At 38.8% G+C, this 18,400-nt stretch overlaps 1 pseudogene; it reads left to right on the top strand.

Annotated features, from left to right (window-relative positions):
- Positions 1 to 275: 275 nt before the first annotated feature.
- LOC140514687 (ras-related protein Rab-9A-like) overlaps positions 276 to 18,400 on the top strand; it is a 43,963-nt pseudogene continuing 25,838 nt past the window's right edge.

Below are 18,400 nucleotides of genomic sequence, written 5' to 3'. Positions count from 1 at the left end.
GAAAGCTCAGTCTCCAAGTTATTGTGTTTCTCTGCTCGTTTTTGCTGTATATAGTCTCCCTCTTTCCACTCTGTTAGTTTTTCTGTAGCTTTGGATATAATCTTTCTGGACTAAGCTCTCTACCCATTTTATCTATAAGCAGGATTACTCACAGTCTGTAACTTTCTCCTCCTCATCCTGGTCAGCCAAGTGCACATCTCTCCCAAGCTCCGCTGAACCACCGGGGCACTGACTGGGGCATGCAGGTGGCATCACTCTCATGCAACTCCGAGCCCATGCCTTGCAGGGGGACCTCAGTTTCTCTTCCAGTCCCTGTTCGGGCGCCAATTGCTCGGGGACAAGGCCCGAGCCCCCTGAATCCCCCTGACCCACGGGCCTCTAATCTGTGGGCTCTGAAGGAAGGAGACCAGAGACAAGATGATCCAAGCAACAACTCTTTATTCAGCTGAGGGTTAGGGTTTATAAAGGCTGATCCACCAATCACATACATGCTGAGCTCATCCCATTACTTCACCATCTCATGACTATTCCACATCCTTACACCCACAGTAAGGAAGGAATCTTATCTTGTTGCTGCAGCTAGTTCCTGGGTTCCCAGGCTCACTTGTAACTTTACTGTACAGGACATTGGTATCTGCAGGAACATCAGGTTCCAGGGTCACACAGAGCTTCTGCCAGGGTGTGCATCAGCACTGTTCCCACGGGAACAGGCTTTGCCTCTGACTTGCACCCCCTGGGACCCTCTGGGACCCTTACAGACATGGAATATTGACATAATTTTGCCCCTTACTCTTTGAAAGATCACTGTTCCTAAAACAGCAGACAGCTGTTCAATCCATTTCCCCCCTAGTATAATTTTTATTGATTATTCTTTTGGAGACTAAGAAAAGTTGATTGGAAAGCAAAATACTTCTCCCTAGTCTTCGTTTTATTTGTTGGAAGTGATTGTAAAGGGAATTTGTTCTGGAATAATAACTTTTCACCTTCTCTCTTAAATAATTGTGCTAGAGTAGGTTATCTGAAGTATGTTTTAAATACAAAAATATTTATAGAATTTTGCATCAGTGAATCTTACCAGGAAAATTCAAAATCATATTTTATTGTTATTCATAACACTACCTGTGAATTTAGAACTTAAAATACTATGGTAGTGATAACTGCTATCATTACGCATAGTGACATAAACTATTCCATGATCACAGAATGACAGAAATTTAGAAGTTAAATGGACTATCTCCCCTTACTATACAGATAGAGAAATAGACCCAGAGGGGTTCATTGAAATTTCAGAGCTAAAAGAAATTTTGGGCTTTGGGATTTAAAGCCTGGTCCATTTGCTGCAAATTCAATTCTCTTTCCACGGAATCACTTTGGTTAGAATAACTGGGCTAAGTCCCTTGTTTTTAAAGAAAAGGTCATGAAATTACTCATTTGAGTAAACCATGTGCTATTTAGATAATTCTATTTCAATTCAAATTAATAAGTATGTATTAATTGTCTACTGTGTTGCTATCACTATGCTAGGTGCCAGGGATACAAAGACTATCCTTGCACTCAGGGAGCATATCTTTTGTCAGGGGAAACAGCACATACAGTACACAGATAAACATATACAAATATGAGTGTATACATACATATATACACAGATGTGAATATATATTTATATAAGTGTACACAAATTTTATATGTGTATGTAAACACATACACACATACCAGCGTACACATATTATGTACATATATACAAAGTGTAGGGTGTGTTCAGAAAGGGCCAGTATCAGTACCTTTGGTATGATAGCTGCTGAGTTCTTTTCGGGGATCTTTCTACCTTTGGTGTCCACCTGTTCCTCCTGTCACCTGTGGCTCTAAGAAGCTGTAGTATGGGCAGCAGCCACACCCCAGTAAACCATTTTGGCAGACGGGTCAAACCAAGTTGAGGGTAACCAAGTGTTCTCAAACCCATTGGTGAGTTAGAGGGGTGTCTACCCCAAGCATGTGAATATTTCATCTGATGGAATGGGCAGATGAGAACAATTTGTTCCAATGGCCATGAAGGCAGATGAAGCAGGTGATGTGGAGCACTTAGAGCTTGGTTAGACACCAAGGTCATCTGCTACATCCTGAACCATCACCAGCTGTCTTCACTCTGTCCTGCCACTGGACTATGATGACTCTGGAGGAGGCAGTGAGTCTGACGATTTCATGCAATTCTGCCTCACTTAAATCCAATTTACCCAGGAATCAAAAGACATCACCCATACCATTTCACTATTATGCCTCAAAGTCCTATGGTGATGGGCAAGTAATGAAGGAGCAGGTGTGGAAACACTGGAAGCTGTACTCACAACCCTGCACATAGGTGGCCCAGGCCACTGGGTGGTTCCTCACTTGAAGCATCAGTGGGACTTGGCAGCCCCCTGGGTGTCTGAATAGCCTTTTAAGGATCACACTGCTCACCTCCTGGTGTGAAGAAAGGGGCCAGAAAAGGTGCCCTAAACATTGCCTGCTTACTCAAGCCTGGCCTGATTACCACGGCAGGTGGGAAATCTCACTATGTGGTGGAAACACAAAAAAAATGTATGAAAACATCTGCGAAGATGATTCCATTCACCATTGGCACATGGAATGTGTGCACACTAATAGACAACACAAAACCCAGCAGACCTGAAAGATAACGTGCTCTTGTTGAAAGAGAACTCAACAGGTATCATATCCAAATAGCAGTCCTGAGTGAAACGAACTTGGCAAATGAAGGCCAACTTATTGAAGTTGGAACTGGATACACCTTTTCCTGGAGTGGGTGCAGTGAAAGGGAGCGCTGTGAAGGTGGCGAGGATTTTGCAATCAAAACCAATCTAATCAACAAGCTGGCATGTCTCTCAAAAGGAGTGAATGACAGGCTCATGACAATGTGATTGCTACTTGCAAGAAAACTCCATGCCACCATCATCAGTGCCTATGCTCCCATCATGACAAAGCCTGATGAAGTCAAAAAATTTTTTTATGAAGACCTAGAGACCCTTATCATCAATGCGGCAAAAGAGGGCAAACTTATAATTCTATGTGACTTTAATGCTAGAGTAGGCTCAGGCTACCTAACTTGGCAAGGAGTCCTAGAGAGGAATGGAGTTGGAAACAGCAACAGCAATGGTCATTTACTGCTAAAGACTTGTATGTCGCATGACCTTCTCATCACCAACACTCTTCTGTTTACCTAAATGCAATAAAACTTCATGGATGCATCTTTGCAGCAAACATTGGCATCTAATATATTATGTGATTATAAGAAGAAGAGACAGACAAGATGTGAGAATGGTAAAGGCAATGTGTGGTGCAGAGTGCTGGACTGATCATAGACTTATAATTTCCAAGCTAAATATTTGTACTCATCAAAAGTGCTGCCCCCAAGGCAAAAGTGACTACCAGAAGAATCAATATTAACCAATTAGAGCTCTTCTCTGAGTGTGAACAGTTTGCTGCTGACTTGGAGGGAAAGTAGAGCCAACACACAGTTGGCAACAGTTGAGCAGAAAAGGACGGGGCAGCGTTCAGGGATTTGGTGTACAGTACTTTATTTGCTCATCTGGGTCAGAACACTCACAAACACCAAGACTGGTTTGATGAAAATGATGGGGAAATTCAGAAGCTGCTAAATGAAATGAAAACAAGAACTTCACAGGATTTACCAGCAGGATAGTTTATTCACCTCTAAGAAGGCAGCATTTAATTCCATCAAAAGTAAAGTACAAGCAAAGCTTAGAGAGATGCAGAATTCCTGGCTCAGTAAGACGGCAGATGAAATTCAGTTTTATGTTGATAGTAACAATCCAAAGCACTTTTATGATTCCCTGTAAGGTATTTATGGACCACAAACCTATGATGCATCACAACTACTCAGTGCTGATGGAGCCACATTGATTAGTGATAAGGACATGATCCTAGAGAGGCGGGATGAACACTTCCATAGTGTTCTCAATAGACCATCATCAATCAATGCTGAGGCCATTGACCATTTACCTCAGGTTGAATTCAATCCCTCCTTAGCTGAACTTCCAACTGTAGAAGAAGTTTTGAGGGCCATTAGGCTCCTTTCATGTGGCAAAGCACCTGGTGTTGATTCTATTTCAGCTGAGATTTACAAGGTAGGGGGTTCATTGCTCATACAAAAGCTGACTGAAATTTTCCAGGTTACATGGCAAGAGGAGGTTATCCCCCAGGAGTTCAAGGATGCCTCCATTGTCCATCTCTATAAGAGTAAAGGGAATAGATTGCCCTGTGACAATCACAGGGGGATCTCAACTCTTGGTCACTGCTGGCAAAATTCTTGCTAGAGTCCTTGTTAATAGGCTGATCCTTCACCTGGAAGATCATCATATACCTGACAGCCAGTGTGGCTTCAGAAAGGGCTGAGGAACAGTCTATATGGTGTTTGCTGCCAGACAACTCCAGGAGAAGTGCCAGGAGCAGAACAGACACAATGTTTCTAGATCTGACGAAGGCCTTTGACACTGTTAGTTGTGAGGGCTTTTGGAAAATTATGTCAAAATTTGGTTGCCCGGGGAAGTTCATCAATATTGTACATGAATTTCATAATGGCAAGTTTGCCTGGGTTCTGGATAATGGACAAAGCTCTCCTGCCTTCCCATTCACCAGTGGAGTGAAACAGGACTGTGTGCTTGCTCCCATGCTTTTTAGCATGATGTTTTCAGCCATGTTGACAAATGCTTTCAATGAGGATGAACATGGCATTAACATCAACTACCCTACTGTTGATAAGTTCTTCAATTTGAAAAGGCTACAAGCCAAGACCCAGGTGGAGGCAGTGTCTCGTGTATGAGTTTCTGTTTGCAGATGATTGTGCACTCAGCGCAGTCTCTGAAGCTGAGATGCATCAAAGTATGGATCAATTCTCAAACGGCCTGTGCTAATTTTGACCTAATAATTAACACCAAAAACCACAGGTGCTCCATCAGCCTCCACCACACCATCCATATGTGGAACCATCCATTACCACAAATGGAGAAGCTTTGAATGCTGTGGATAAGTTCACTTACCTTGTGTAGTGTACTTTCCAGGGATGTACACATTGACAATGAGGTTGATGCACTCATTGCCAGAGCTAGCTCAGTGTTTGGAAGGCTCCAAAGAAAACTTTGGGAGAGAAGAGGTATTAGACTGACTGAAATTGAAGGTCTACCGAGCCCTTGTACTGATCTCATTGTTTTATGCCTGTGAAACATAGGCAGTCTACCAGCTCCATGATGGGAAACTGAATTGTTTCCACTTGAACTGTCTTAGGAAGATTCTGAGGATCACCTGGCACGGTAAGGTACCAAACAATGAAGTCCTTGAGCTGAACAGCTAAGTATTCAAACCATGCTCCAGAGAGTGCAGCTCTGATGGACTGGCCATGTTGTTAAAATGCCAAATGTATGCTTGCCAAAAAGACTATTTTATGGAAAACTTTCATGAGGCAAGTGATCACATGGTGACCAGAAGAAACAATACAAGGACACTCTCAAGGTCTCTCTCAAGAACTTTGGATTTGAGTGTGCAACATGAAAGATACTGGCACAAGACTGCTCAGCATGGCGTATCCACATAAGAAAAGGTGCTGTGCTCTTTGAGCAAAGCAGAATTGAGACAGAACAAAGTAAACGCAGGATGTGCAAATATGGGATATTCACCCCTAATATTCACAGGGACTATCTTTGCCCAACCTGTGGTAGAGCATTCTGGCCTCATATTGATCTGATCAGCCACAGTCAGACACACTGAAATTTCGCTTTACAATGGTGATTTCCTTTTAGTCCTCTTCGACGATGAAGGATAACAACCAATCAACACATATACACATATGCATATATATATACATATGAGCATATGCATATATTCAATCTTCAATTTTGACAAGTTTGACTTTCAGGAGTTCAAGTATTTATGTAATTTCATTAGTAAACTCATTTTTACTTTCAAGTTGTAAACCCTGCATGTTTGCAATTATGTGTGGTAGAGAGAAAAATGAGAGACATGGTGCTTGCAATTTTGTGGAGTGTCTGGTGCACAGTAGGTCCTTCACTGATCTTGTTCACCATGCTGTTCACCTTATGCAATAGTAGTTTAAATGTAAAAATCTTTCTCATTCATTAATAGGCCCATATGATTTGCTTAAAACACCTGGAACTCTAAGTCATATGTGGTGGAAGGAGTTTGTTGAACAGGAGGAACAGGAATGGTGGAGCAGAACTGGGAGGAAGTGATTGAGTATGGTCCAGGGAGAGGAGAGAGGACACAGGCAGACAAGCAGGCAGTCAGGCCCAGCAAGACTCAGACTCATGAGCGTTTGCTTGTGAGGAGGTCCTGGCAGAGAGGTCAGGGAAGGCCTTGCCTGCTGTAGTGGTCATGCTTTTTAATATCTTTGTCACTATGACAAATTTAACTTTATGGTTCTGGAATTTAGCTCTCTGGTGTCTAAATAAATGCTTTTCTTCTGCCTTCTATGTGGAGAGTCTGTCATACTCTGTGATTGAGAACTATGTTGGCACATTCATAGTCATCAGCAGCATTGTGAATATTGCCTTGGCGATACATTTAGCTTCATGAACAGGAATGCAGTGTATAAAATCTCTATCTGGAGGCATAAAGGATTTAGTGCAAGAAGCAGATATGGGAGAACTTAATGTTTTCCTCACTAGCCAGGGAATGGGCTAAAAATGCTGGACCCAGTGAAAGCTGGGAAGCAAGGTTATGGGAAGGGGAACGTAGAGATTTGGAAAGATGTTTGCAAGGAATACCAGTAAGACCAGGGAAGGAGTTGGCAGAGGTAAGCAGAAGATGCTCAGTTTTATTAATGGGTTACCATAACATGTGTAAAAACAGAGACAAGTTGCTTAAGGAAAAAATTCAGATGAAGAAAGAGTTAGCTAGTTTGCATGGGAATTCGCAGCCATAGACCTCTGTTTTACAAGAGCAGTTGGGAGAAGGAAGGTTCAGGTGGAAGGAAAAGCTGTTCATTTAGCTCAGAAGAAGCTGAAAGCTGACAGAAGAAATGCACATATGACCTTTGCACAGACCTGGTCTAGTTGCCACAGTGACCAAGGAAGTGAAATAGTTTTAGAGGGAGAAGTTTCTCGGGTATATAGTGAGAGAACCAAGGAAGCAGCACAGTGTTTAGGGAAATAAGTGAAGATTTTACTCAGCAGGAGGTCACAGACATTTTGAGTTCGTTCACGCAAAAGATAGGAGAATTGTTAACATCTTAGATGGTGAGAATCAGTGATGAAGAGGCTGGAGGAGTATCTATAGATGTATGTGGACTGTTTGAAATTTATAGGTGTTAAAATCCTTTTTTTAACAGTAAAATTTTAGAGATTACAATATAAAAGGAGGTAACAATACAACTAATCTGTTAGCTTTGGCTGCAGAAGGATGCAGTAGGCAGTATCGTACTGACTCTATATGGTCTAGTGTAGACAGACCCTGGTATTCACTTAGGCGCTATATAAAAAAATTAAAGGATGAGGTAATGAAGATTGACATAATGATGAGAAATGCTGTTGCATAATATGGTACTCCCTTTGCCGTTTCCCAGAGGACTATAATAGTGAAGACAGCTCTTCCTACTTAAAAGTATTTAATTTTGACTCCAATAATTGAGGAAATAGGGCACCGTCTTTCAGAGGTACTGGACAAGATTTCACAGTTATATGACTTAGGGGACTGGGAAAAAGACAAAATTCCTAGAGAGAAAGACTAAATAGCCAGTGGACTCAAAATCAGAATAAATTGACAAGGAGAGAATTGTTTACTACTCTATTGAGGTCAGGGGTAGATTTTGGAAGCATATGAAACATAGAGAAAATAGCAAGGGACTCAATTCTAGACAAAATAGAGAAGTAAGAACTGCCCCTATAGATCCTCCTGAACCCTTTTATCCAAGTTTGTCACACCTTCAGGGAGAATGGGAAGTTGGCCAAACCCCAGCTCAGATTAAAGAAATACACAGATGGGGTTACAGACCTGATATTAATTTGACCATAGATCAATTATTGCAACTATGGCATTAATAGATACATTATTAATGGGTTACAATATTATGTTTAAAACAGAGACAAGCTACTTAAGGACAAAATTCAGATGGAAAGAGAATTAGCTAGTTTCAATAGGAATTCTCAGTCTTCAGGCTCCCCTTTACAACAGCAGTCTGGGAGGAGGAAAGACTCTTTTATATATGGAAATCCTGATAAGTTAAACATGGAACTCTTATCACCATCACAGGACTGAGAGGGGCTGAAATATCAGTCAGACAAGTTAACCTATTGATGAAAACTGGACAATTACCTAAGAAAGAATATACTGTGATAATTGTACCCATTCATAAATACATCATTGAAATAGATATATTGACAGGTATGACTTCAAATTTACCTGAGAGGAGATACCAATTTGCAGTAAGGGAGATAGGAATTAATACAGTATTAGTAAGTAAAATAAAAAGGGATCCAATCACTTTACCTGAACCTTCTGAAGTGATTACTCTAAAGCAGCATTGTATGCCAGGTGAGCAAGATGAGATTACCAATAGTATAAAGGGATATGTTAAGGCAGGAGTGTTAGTCCCTACAACCACATGATGGAATAATGTTGTCTGACCAGTATGGAAGTCAGATGGGACATGGATGATGAAAATGGATTATAGACAATTGAATAAGGTCATTCTTTCCTTGTGTGCTGCCGTTCCAGATACCATTACCTTAACGAAAAGATTCAGAAATATGGTGTAACTTGGTACATAGTTACTGATTTAGCCAATGCTTTCTTTACTATCACAATAGATTCAAAACAATGGAATCAATTTGCTTTCACTTGGCAGGGCTAACAATATAGTTTTGCATATTGGCCACAACGATATCTGCATGGCCTCACTATTTGTCATAGGATTGTGATTGAATATTTGGATGAATTAGAGCTGCCTGGTGCACAGCTTATCAACTAAATAGATGATATTATTATACATCAATAACTGTAGAAGAAGAAGAGAAGAATGACAATTTTAATTGAGAATATGAAAACAAAAAGTGGGAGATTAACCCTGCAAAGATTCAAGGATCAGCTCCAACCATAGAGTCATTGGGTATACAATGGAATCAGGCACTGTGAAAGATTTTCCCACAAGCACAACAAAAGATTCAGGATTTTCCTTTCCCCACCAATAACAAAGAGGCCCCAAACTTTATAGAATTATCTGAATATAAGCAACACAACATACCGCATTTAGGACAAATTTTGAAACCTTTACATAAAATTACTAGGAAAAAATATTAATTTTATTAGGGACTTGAGCAGAGCAAAGCTTTTGATGATGCTAAGGCTGCTATTCAATTGTCCTTAGATTTATAGCCTATGCAGAGTGGTCCAGCGGAATTACAAGTGACTGTAAAGGATGAATTTGCAAACTGGAGTTTTTGGCAAAAACCACAAAGCCTAAATGAACCCTGAGGATTTTGGTCTAGGAAACTCCTTTCATCTGGAGCTCAATATTCAACTTTTGAAAAGCAATTGGTAGCTACATATTACACTTTGGTAGAGAGTGAACAACTGACTGTAGGCCATGAGATAACCAATTATGGCCTAGGTAATGAGTACCCCAGCTTCTCATAGAATTGGACATGCATAGGAAGCTAGCATAATTAAATGGAAATGGTATATTCAAAATAGATCTAAAACAGGCAAGAGTGGAGTTTCTGCTTTACATGAATCTATAGCATACATAGATACTGAGGGAAATGATGCACCCCCTGAATCAAAGCAACAGTTGGTACAGTCCTTGGTAGAATGGAATGAGGGATAGTGATAGATTAACTGAAGAACCAAAGAGACATTCATGGTTTACTGATAAGACAGCAAAATATTTGAACTACAAAAGACATCAGGAAACGTAAGCCTATAACCCATGTATGAGGCAGACTTTGGGAAGTACTGGGATAGGTGGCAGTAGTTAATATGCTGAACTTATTGCAATACACTAAGCTATCAAGACATAACAAGGAGGACAGTGTCATATATTCACTGATTTATGTGTGATAACTAATGGGTTAGCTACATGGATGCCCATGTGGAAAAAACAAAATAGGGATATTAATGGCAAACAAATCTAGGGCAAAGAATTATGGAAAGATAAATGGGACTTGTCTTTGGTTTCTAATTTTTCAGTTTTTCATGTAGATACTCACATGGCCCTCACCACATGAGTACCATGCACATGCTGATCAACTAGCAAAGATTGCTACTCAAACATATTGTCCCTACTCTGACACCAACTGATGATCAGATACTAACAAAATGGGTCCATCAAATGGCTGGCCATTTAGAGGTTCAGGTCACACATCAGTGGGCACAAGACTGAGGCATTAGTAGCTCTCATTGATTGTCAAAACAAGTAGCAAAAGAATGCTATATATGTCAGTTGGAAAAGGAATGAACTGTACCTCAGGTAGTAACTGGAGAGATAATAGGGGAAAAGTACCAGCCCAAATTTGGCAAATAGATTATATTGGACCCCTACCCCAAGATAAAGGATTCAAATTTATATGTACTTCTTTGGCACCAATTCAGGTACAGTAGTGGCTTGTCCCTATGAAAATGCAACCCAGAAAAACACTTGTAAAACTTTAGATATCTTAAGTCTATATTATGGAACCCCAATGCAGGTTCAAAGCAACAATGGATCATATTTCAAAAGTAATGAAATAAAGAGATATTGTATGTTAAACAAAACCACTGGTAAAAACTGACCTTCTTTCTGAAATAACTAGCAGAGGAACTGTAGGATTGGGTTCTACTGAGAGAATAAAATTCAGAGCTAAAGTGTGGGTAAAATGGAAGCCAGATGATGTTCCAAAGGCTGTGGAAATTGCAGCACATGGGAAATATAATACCATAACTGTTGTTTACTCAGGAGAGGATGATTGCCAAATTGTGCCCTTAACACATATATTCTGATGTGAATGAGGCTATGATAGTGGGTTCCTGGACTCCAGAACCACAGCTGACCCTACATCTACCTTACTTCTGGTTATTGTTTCCTTGTTTCTTTTTGACTTTTCATCTGTTAAACTTGTTTGCTAGATTTGTTTCCTATAGACTTAGTACCCTCCACCTGCAGATGTCTGATTGTTTAAGCTGTATGCCATCCCCTATCCATGATGATGATGTTTCATCTGTGGACCTGAAGTTGACCAAACTCCAGATGCCAACTAAAGAACTGATCTCTCAAATGGGACTTCTTGGGGCAGGGACAGCTCTTCGTCCAATCTCGGCAGGATGTAGTTATGGAAGAAAAGCACCTTCACAACTTACCCCAAGATTTTGGGCCCTTTTTGAGGAGCAATGATAGGGTGCTTGTGCTCAAGCCCAACCCTAAAACATTGTTTTATGTGCTCACTTTGTGTGATCCCCAGTAGACTGTTGTAAAATTCTGTTGACACCAGTTGCCTAAGATATGCTTATTTTCTGTTATCCTTGTTAAAGTTCTAGTAATACCAGCTTCCCCACTGACCTATGAAAATAATATGAAAGATCTTGGGGCCAGATGTAATAGGAATTTAGATGGAAAGATCTTTCTCATTCATTAATAGGCCCATATAATCTGTTTAAATAACCTGGAAACCTAAGTCACATGTAGTGGGAGGAGCTTTGCTGAACAGGTGGAACAGGATGGGTGAGCAGAACCAGAAAGAAGTGAGTGAGTGTGGCACAGGCAGAGGAGAGAGGATATGAGCAGGCAGATAGGCAGACCTGGCAAGGCTCAGGCTAGTGAGTGTGTGTTTTGAGAAGGCCCTGATTGGGGGTGGAGGGGAGGAGCCTGGGGAGGCTTTGCCCACTGCAATTGTTATGTTTATTAACTTCATGGTCATCATGACAAATTGAACTTTCTGGCTCTGAGATTTAGCTCCCTGGTGTCTAAATAAATGTTTTTCTTCTGCCATCTGTAAGGAGAGTCTATTATACTTTGTGACTGAGAGCTACCTTGGCATATTCATAGTCACCACTGGTGCTGTAAATATTGCCTTGGAGATACACTGTATCATTGTAAACAGCTCTCTGTGCACCCATTGCATATTTTCATTGTTTGCTTTGAAACTCAAATTTCTCACCGTTATGCCTCTGAAGCACAGTGCAAGTCTTTTGGGTTCTAAACCCACACATGTAAAGTCAGTGATGCAGCTTGGTGAGAAAATAAAAGTGTCAGATAAACTTCAAGTTGGAATATTTGCACTCTCTGTTCACAATAAGTTTGGTGTTAAAGAGTCAATGATTCTTTAAACTCACAAAATAAGAAACATTCATAAAAGTGTTTGTGAACTTGTTCCAGAAAGTACATTTTATCAGAATTAATATTTTGTCATGAATAATTATATTTTGAATTGAATAATTATATAATTTGTGCAATCTCTAGTGAAAACTATAGTTTTTGTTAGTTACAGGAAACTAATCCCCTATTTCCCATAGGTTCAATGTATTAAACATTTGTGGTTTTGACTTTTGCACTGTTTTCTGGGTACTTAGTACCATACAAACAATCAAACAATCAACCTTTATTAAGTGTCTGTTTTGTGCCAGGCCCTATGCTAAGTGCTGGGGAAACAAAACTGCGCAAAAGTCAGTCCCTACCCTCAAAGAGCTCGCAAAGGAGAAGACTATACATGAATAAATATGTAAAAAACAAGCTATATATAGGACAAATAGAAATGATTAACAGAAGGAAGGTACTGATATCAAGAGGGGTTAGGAAAAATCTCCTGTAGAATGAGGGGTTTTCGTTAGGACTTGAAGCCAGAGGGGTCATACACACACAGATTTTATTAAAAACAATTTAATGGAGGAAAAAACATTAACAACTTGGGTAATCAGTAGGGGCTTCCTGTAGTAATACAGGTTTCCTGTACCTTGAAGGAAAGCAGGGGGAGAATGGAGTGCTTTATAGCCTATGAGGAACTACCTATGAAGGGAGAAACTGACAGGAAATGGAATGTCCTATACTGAATGAGGGCTGCTTTGGATGGAATATAGGAGAGAGAAAATGCAGTAACTCCTTTCATGTTTTGATTTTGTATTTAGATGATGATAAATTTCCATGAAAACCTTTAGAATCTTAGAGTAAGTCTAGGAGAAGGGATTTTTTACCTTCTATGGTAAACAAAATAAAACAAATCAGCCTGGCTTATGTGGCCAGGATCTTAGTACATGTTGATCCTAACACAGAGAGAAATGTGAAATAAACCTCAAAATATAGGTTGCATCTGGGTTGTGAAGAGCTTCAAAATGGACTTTCTAGTTTATTTTAGAGAAGAGAGGAAGTCATTTGATCTTCTGGAGGAGAGAATGAAATGGTCAGACCTATGTTGTTGAGAAGATGGAATTAGAGAGGGCAGATACTTGAATATCGACTAGAAGACTATTATAATACCTCAGCTGAGAAGTTATGAGAGTCTAAGTTAGGGAGATGGCTATCTAAAATGTGGAGAGGGGTTAGAGTAACATTTGTTGTAGTGATACAATCATCCAGTTCTGATGAATGATTAAATGTGAGAGGTGAAATAAAGAAGAAGAAAGAGTAAAAGATTCACAGGTTATAAAACAGAAGGATGAAGATGCCATTCTTATTTCCTTGATTAAAAATATGGAAGTTGGGAAGAGTAAAAGGTTTGAAGGGAGAGATCACTCATTTACTAAGTCAATGAATTTTGATTACGTGTCTACAATATTTCAGGAATTGCACTGTTAGAGATATAAAAAGGAGCAAAACACAATCCCTATCCTCAAGGAATTCAGAGTCTAATGGCTGAATAAAAAGATCATTTTTTTTAGATATAGTTTAGTTACCTATAAGACATCTAGAAAATTATGAATAGGCTTTTATTTGATGATATAATACTTATTGGGATTTAACAGATGGATATATTGCTCTGGATTTATCTGCATAGAAATTACAGTTGAACCCAATGAGATTTGATGAGATCACCAAGTGAAAAAATTACGTAGAGAAAGAAATTCCAGAACAGAGCCTAGGGGAACATAAATTTCAGTGTGTAGAATAAGGATTTTGATCCTTCAAAGTAAACTTAGGAGTGGCCAGACACAAGAGAAGAACTCAGAAATAGTCATGTCATGAAAATCTAGTGACAAGAAGATATCTAAGTGGAAGGGTTGTCAACAGTGTTGAATGCTTCAGAGAATTTGAGAAAGGAAGGCACTGAGAATGGGCCATTGATTTAGAAAATCGATTGATTTCTGGTAACCTTAGAGGAAGTAGTTTCAGTTTAGTGAAAGCAGAAGCCAAAATACAAAATATTGAAAAGTGAATGTGGTATGAGAAAACAGAGAGGCAGAGTATTTAAGTTGTAGATAGCTCTTTGCTAAGAGTTTAGATTTGAGTAGGGGATTAGATATAGGATGGTGGCTTGAGGGAATTGTAGAATGAAGTGAAGTGTTTTGTTGCTGTTATTTTGTTTGTTTATTTGATAAGGATAAGGGACATCTTTTTTAAAAAATAAGTTTTTAGGAAGTACCTTGAGATCATTTCATATGAACTGGAAGGAACTGGAAAGAATTAACCTGGTGATAAAGATATTTAGAGGTGGCATGATAGACATCTTCAAATATTTGAAGAAAAAAGTATTTGAAATAGAATCTCTACTCAGTTGGTTGGTTCCAGATGGCAGGAGTTGGAACTATGCATGGAAGTTGCTGAGAAGCAGCAATTAGTGCCACAGAAAGAAAGACATCCTAATAATTAAGATTATCTATGATTAGAATGGACTTCCTCAAAAGGGAAAGATCTTCAAGAAAAGATTGGGGGAATCATTTTGAGGCATATGGTATAGGTGAATTTTGTTTAGATATGGATTGGACCAGAGTGCTTGCTGCCTTACCTTCTAACTCTTTATTCTTCTCCATGAGAAGACCAGCGTTAAAAAAACTCTCCAAAGGTCAATAGTGAGAAAATTAGTTTCATTAATTAGCAAATAAAATAAAGCACATATGATTCATGTCCTTTAAGTAGCAACCAATAACACAATCACTTTACAAATAGGCATAATTGAATAGACCCCTCAACCTGAAATTTTCTATCCATAATGTAGAATTTTGTGGCTGAACATTATGAAGGGAAGCACATCATAATTTCACAGACATTCCTGTATTGCATCTATTTTCATAATTCCTCATAAGTCCTGCAAGCATTTGGTTTAGGATGGCACACATCATATTCCATCTATGACTTAAGAGATTGGAACTTTGGGAGTCAGGTATTTAGGTAGTGTAGTGTCTGAAGGGCCAAACAACAGAATCAAAAAAAACTAGTTAAATTCAGGACTCACATTTACTAGCTGTGTGATCCCGAGTAAGTCACTGAAGCTTGTTTTCCTCAACTTCTTCATCTGTAAAATGAGCTGGAGAAGGAAACAGTAAACCAGTCCAATATCTTTTTAATAAAAGTCTAAAAATGATCACTAAGAGTTGGACATGACCAGCTTAATAAATAACAACAACTTGAAGAGTATATAGTAATATAGATGTTATATAATTGGCCCAAGGTCACACAGCTAACAAGGGTCAGAAGGAAAATTTGAAGTCAGATCTCATTGATTCCAAGTCTAGCTCTCTATCTGCTAAGTCATACTGTGTTTCACATCACCACAATGTGGAGAAGTAATAAAACTTCAGAAAAGAAACTGAATTGTATAATAAGAGGAATAGTGGATTGAGAAAAGAAAGATGTGGATTGGCAGCCAAGAATCCTGGGTTCTAATGTTAAGGAATTAGGTGGTACCGTGGATAGAATAATGGGCCAGGAGACAGGAAAACCTGAGTTCAAATCAAACATCATATATGAGCACCCTGAGAAAGTCACTTTAAAAGCTCTGTTTTCCTCAGTTTCCCCAACTGTAAATAAAGATTGTAGCTAGGATCAAATAAGATCATATTTATAAAGAACTAAGAGCAGTGCTTGACACATAGTTGTTCAATCATTTTTCAGTTGTGTCCAGCTCTTTGTGATCCCATTTGAGCTTTGCTCCTCAACATTTGGGCCCTTAATTTACTCCTTTTAATTTTGCTAAACACACACACACACACACACACACACACACACACACTCTTGACATTGAGTGTAAGGTTTTTATATGGGGATAGTGGAAGCATCTGTGATTTTTGTCAATGTGGGGAAACAAATGATGTGTAAGCCAGACACATTCCTGCCCTTTAAAAAAAGCTTATAGTTTAATGGTAGAAGAGAACATGTAAAAGAGAGCTATAGGTGGAGGAGGATACCCAACAGCTAGGTTGTGTGACATGGAGGAGTATATTCAGGAGGAACAAAAGGGAAGAAAGAAAGAGAAAGAATGAAAAGAAAGAAGGAAGAAAAAAGAAAAGAACAAAGAAACAGCAAATACCTAATGGGAAAGAAAGAAAGAAAGAAAGAAGAAAGAAAGAAAGAAAGAAAGAAAGAAAGAAAGAAAGAAAGAAAGAAAGAAAGAAAGAAAGAAAGAAAGAAAGAAAGAAAGAAAGAAAGAAAGAAAGAAGGGAAGAAAGAAGGGAAGGAAGAAGGGAAGGAAGAAAGGAGGGAAGGAAGGAGGGAAGGAAGGAAGGAAGGAAGGAAGGAAGGAAGGAAGGAAGGAAGGAGGGAAGGGAGGGAGGGAAGGAAGGAAGGAAGGAAGGAAGGAAGGAGGGAAGGGAGGGAGGGAAGGAAGGAAGGAAGGAAGGGGGAGGGAGGGAAGAACAAAGGAATGAAGGAAGGGAGGAAGGAAGGAAGAAAAAAAGAAAGTAACAAGAAGCAGAAGACACCTACTGAGTCTGAGAAGTCCAGGGATTATAGATTAATACTTGGTGAATTATTGATCAAACTATTTCAATGATTGAAATTTAAAATTAAATGTAGTTTGATGATCAGGTTCATTCAAAGAATCTTCAGGACAACTCGGACACTAGACAGGATGGCATATACGTCTTCCTTTTCCCTGTATAGTTTTTATTTCTTTTGCTATATCTCAAAGTTAAAAGAGTTTTTCATTCCATTATTTTAGAACTTATGAATGTTCAGTAAGGTCATATGTAGAATATGAGAATGAATGTAATAGGATTAATAATTAATTATACACAAAAGTTTTATCACTTATTATCCTCCAGTACTAAGATGGTTTATTTTATGAATTCTCAAGAATGCTTCTGAGGTTGTAGGGAAATTAGTTATCTGTTAATTTTTGAAGGACAAATTAAAATTTTGGCAATATGATGACAAATTTTTAAGTATGTGCTAAATTTTTCCAAAGTGAAGGATATTATTTTGTAGAGTTTCTACATGTCTTTGTAAAGACTCCATCATTTACAAATCCTAAATTCCTTTAAAACAGGCTTTCTGAAGTTTTTGGCAGTAATGACCTTACTGTGGTAATTGTAATTGTTGAAATATATTGTTTGATGTTGTAGTTATAATCATAGGAATCTATTATGGAATTAGGCTAAGAGGTCCTAAGGGACATAAATATATAGGCAATGACAGATAGCTTGTGCTTTTCCATTTTCCTGACTCTTTCTAACCCTTTAGAAAACATGTGAATGATCATGGCTCCCGAATGGACAAGGCTTGCAGTCAATTATATTGGTTTTCCAGTTTCCTTTACTAAGGTCCCCAGTTACCAAGTCAAATTCCCACCTAATATTTGGTCCCAATTAGGAAGCTCCTCTACCTCAATCTGGCATTAATAAGTAATACAGAGCATTTATCTCTGGTTCTGAGTAAAAATTCCACCCCCCATTACCAAAAAGATGGAGGATAGACATTTTCCCTGACCTGTAAGAACCCCTCCCAAATGAAAATTATGTGCCAAAAATGAAGTAGCATCAACTCTCTCCATGGTCTAGGATCCCAGATTCCAAAACAAGGTTAAAACAAACAAACTGAACTAATGTTTATTGACCCTGAGCTCGTTCCACACCCCTACCCATCTCTCATACTATCAGTAGTGAATCTGCACTAGCAAACCCAAGGTCTTACACAACAGTCTTACAACACATAGTCTTACAACATAGTCTTTTTTTTTAACTTAGCTTTTTTTAGACTCAAACACCAGAACATAAACACATAATAGAGAAAAGAATCAAAAACATATCATAAACTTAAATATTGGAACTTAAATACAAAGTTAAAAAGAAATAAAAAAAGGCTTGTCATGTGTATAGTAGAACATAAGAGAGGATTCATATTACGCAACAATAAATTTTCACTTCAAGAAAGCTTGTATGATAAATAATACTTGTGTAGAAAATAGTTCATCTTATCTTTGTCTTCTTGTGAAGCAAACCTCATCTTGGGATTTTTCTTCTCATCTTCTCAAATTGTGCC

Source organism: Notamacropus eugenii, chromosome 7, assembly GCF_028372415.1.
Source record: "Notamacropus eugenii isolate mMacEug1 chromosome 7, mMacEug1.pri_v2, whole genome shotgun sequence".
Taxonomy (NCBI): Eukaryota; Metazoa; Chordata; class Mammalia; order Diprotodontia; family Macropodidae; genus Notamacropus; species Notamacropus eugenii.
The sequence above is the reverse complement of the archived record's forward strand: the minus strand, read 5'-3'. Positions and strand labels throughout refer to the sequence as shown.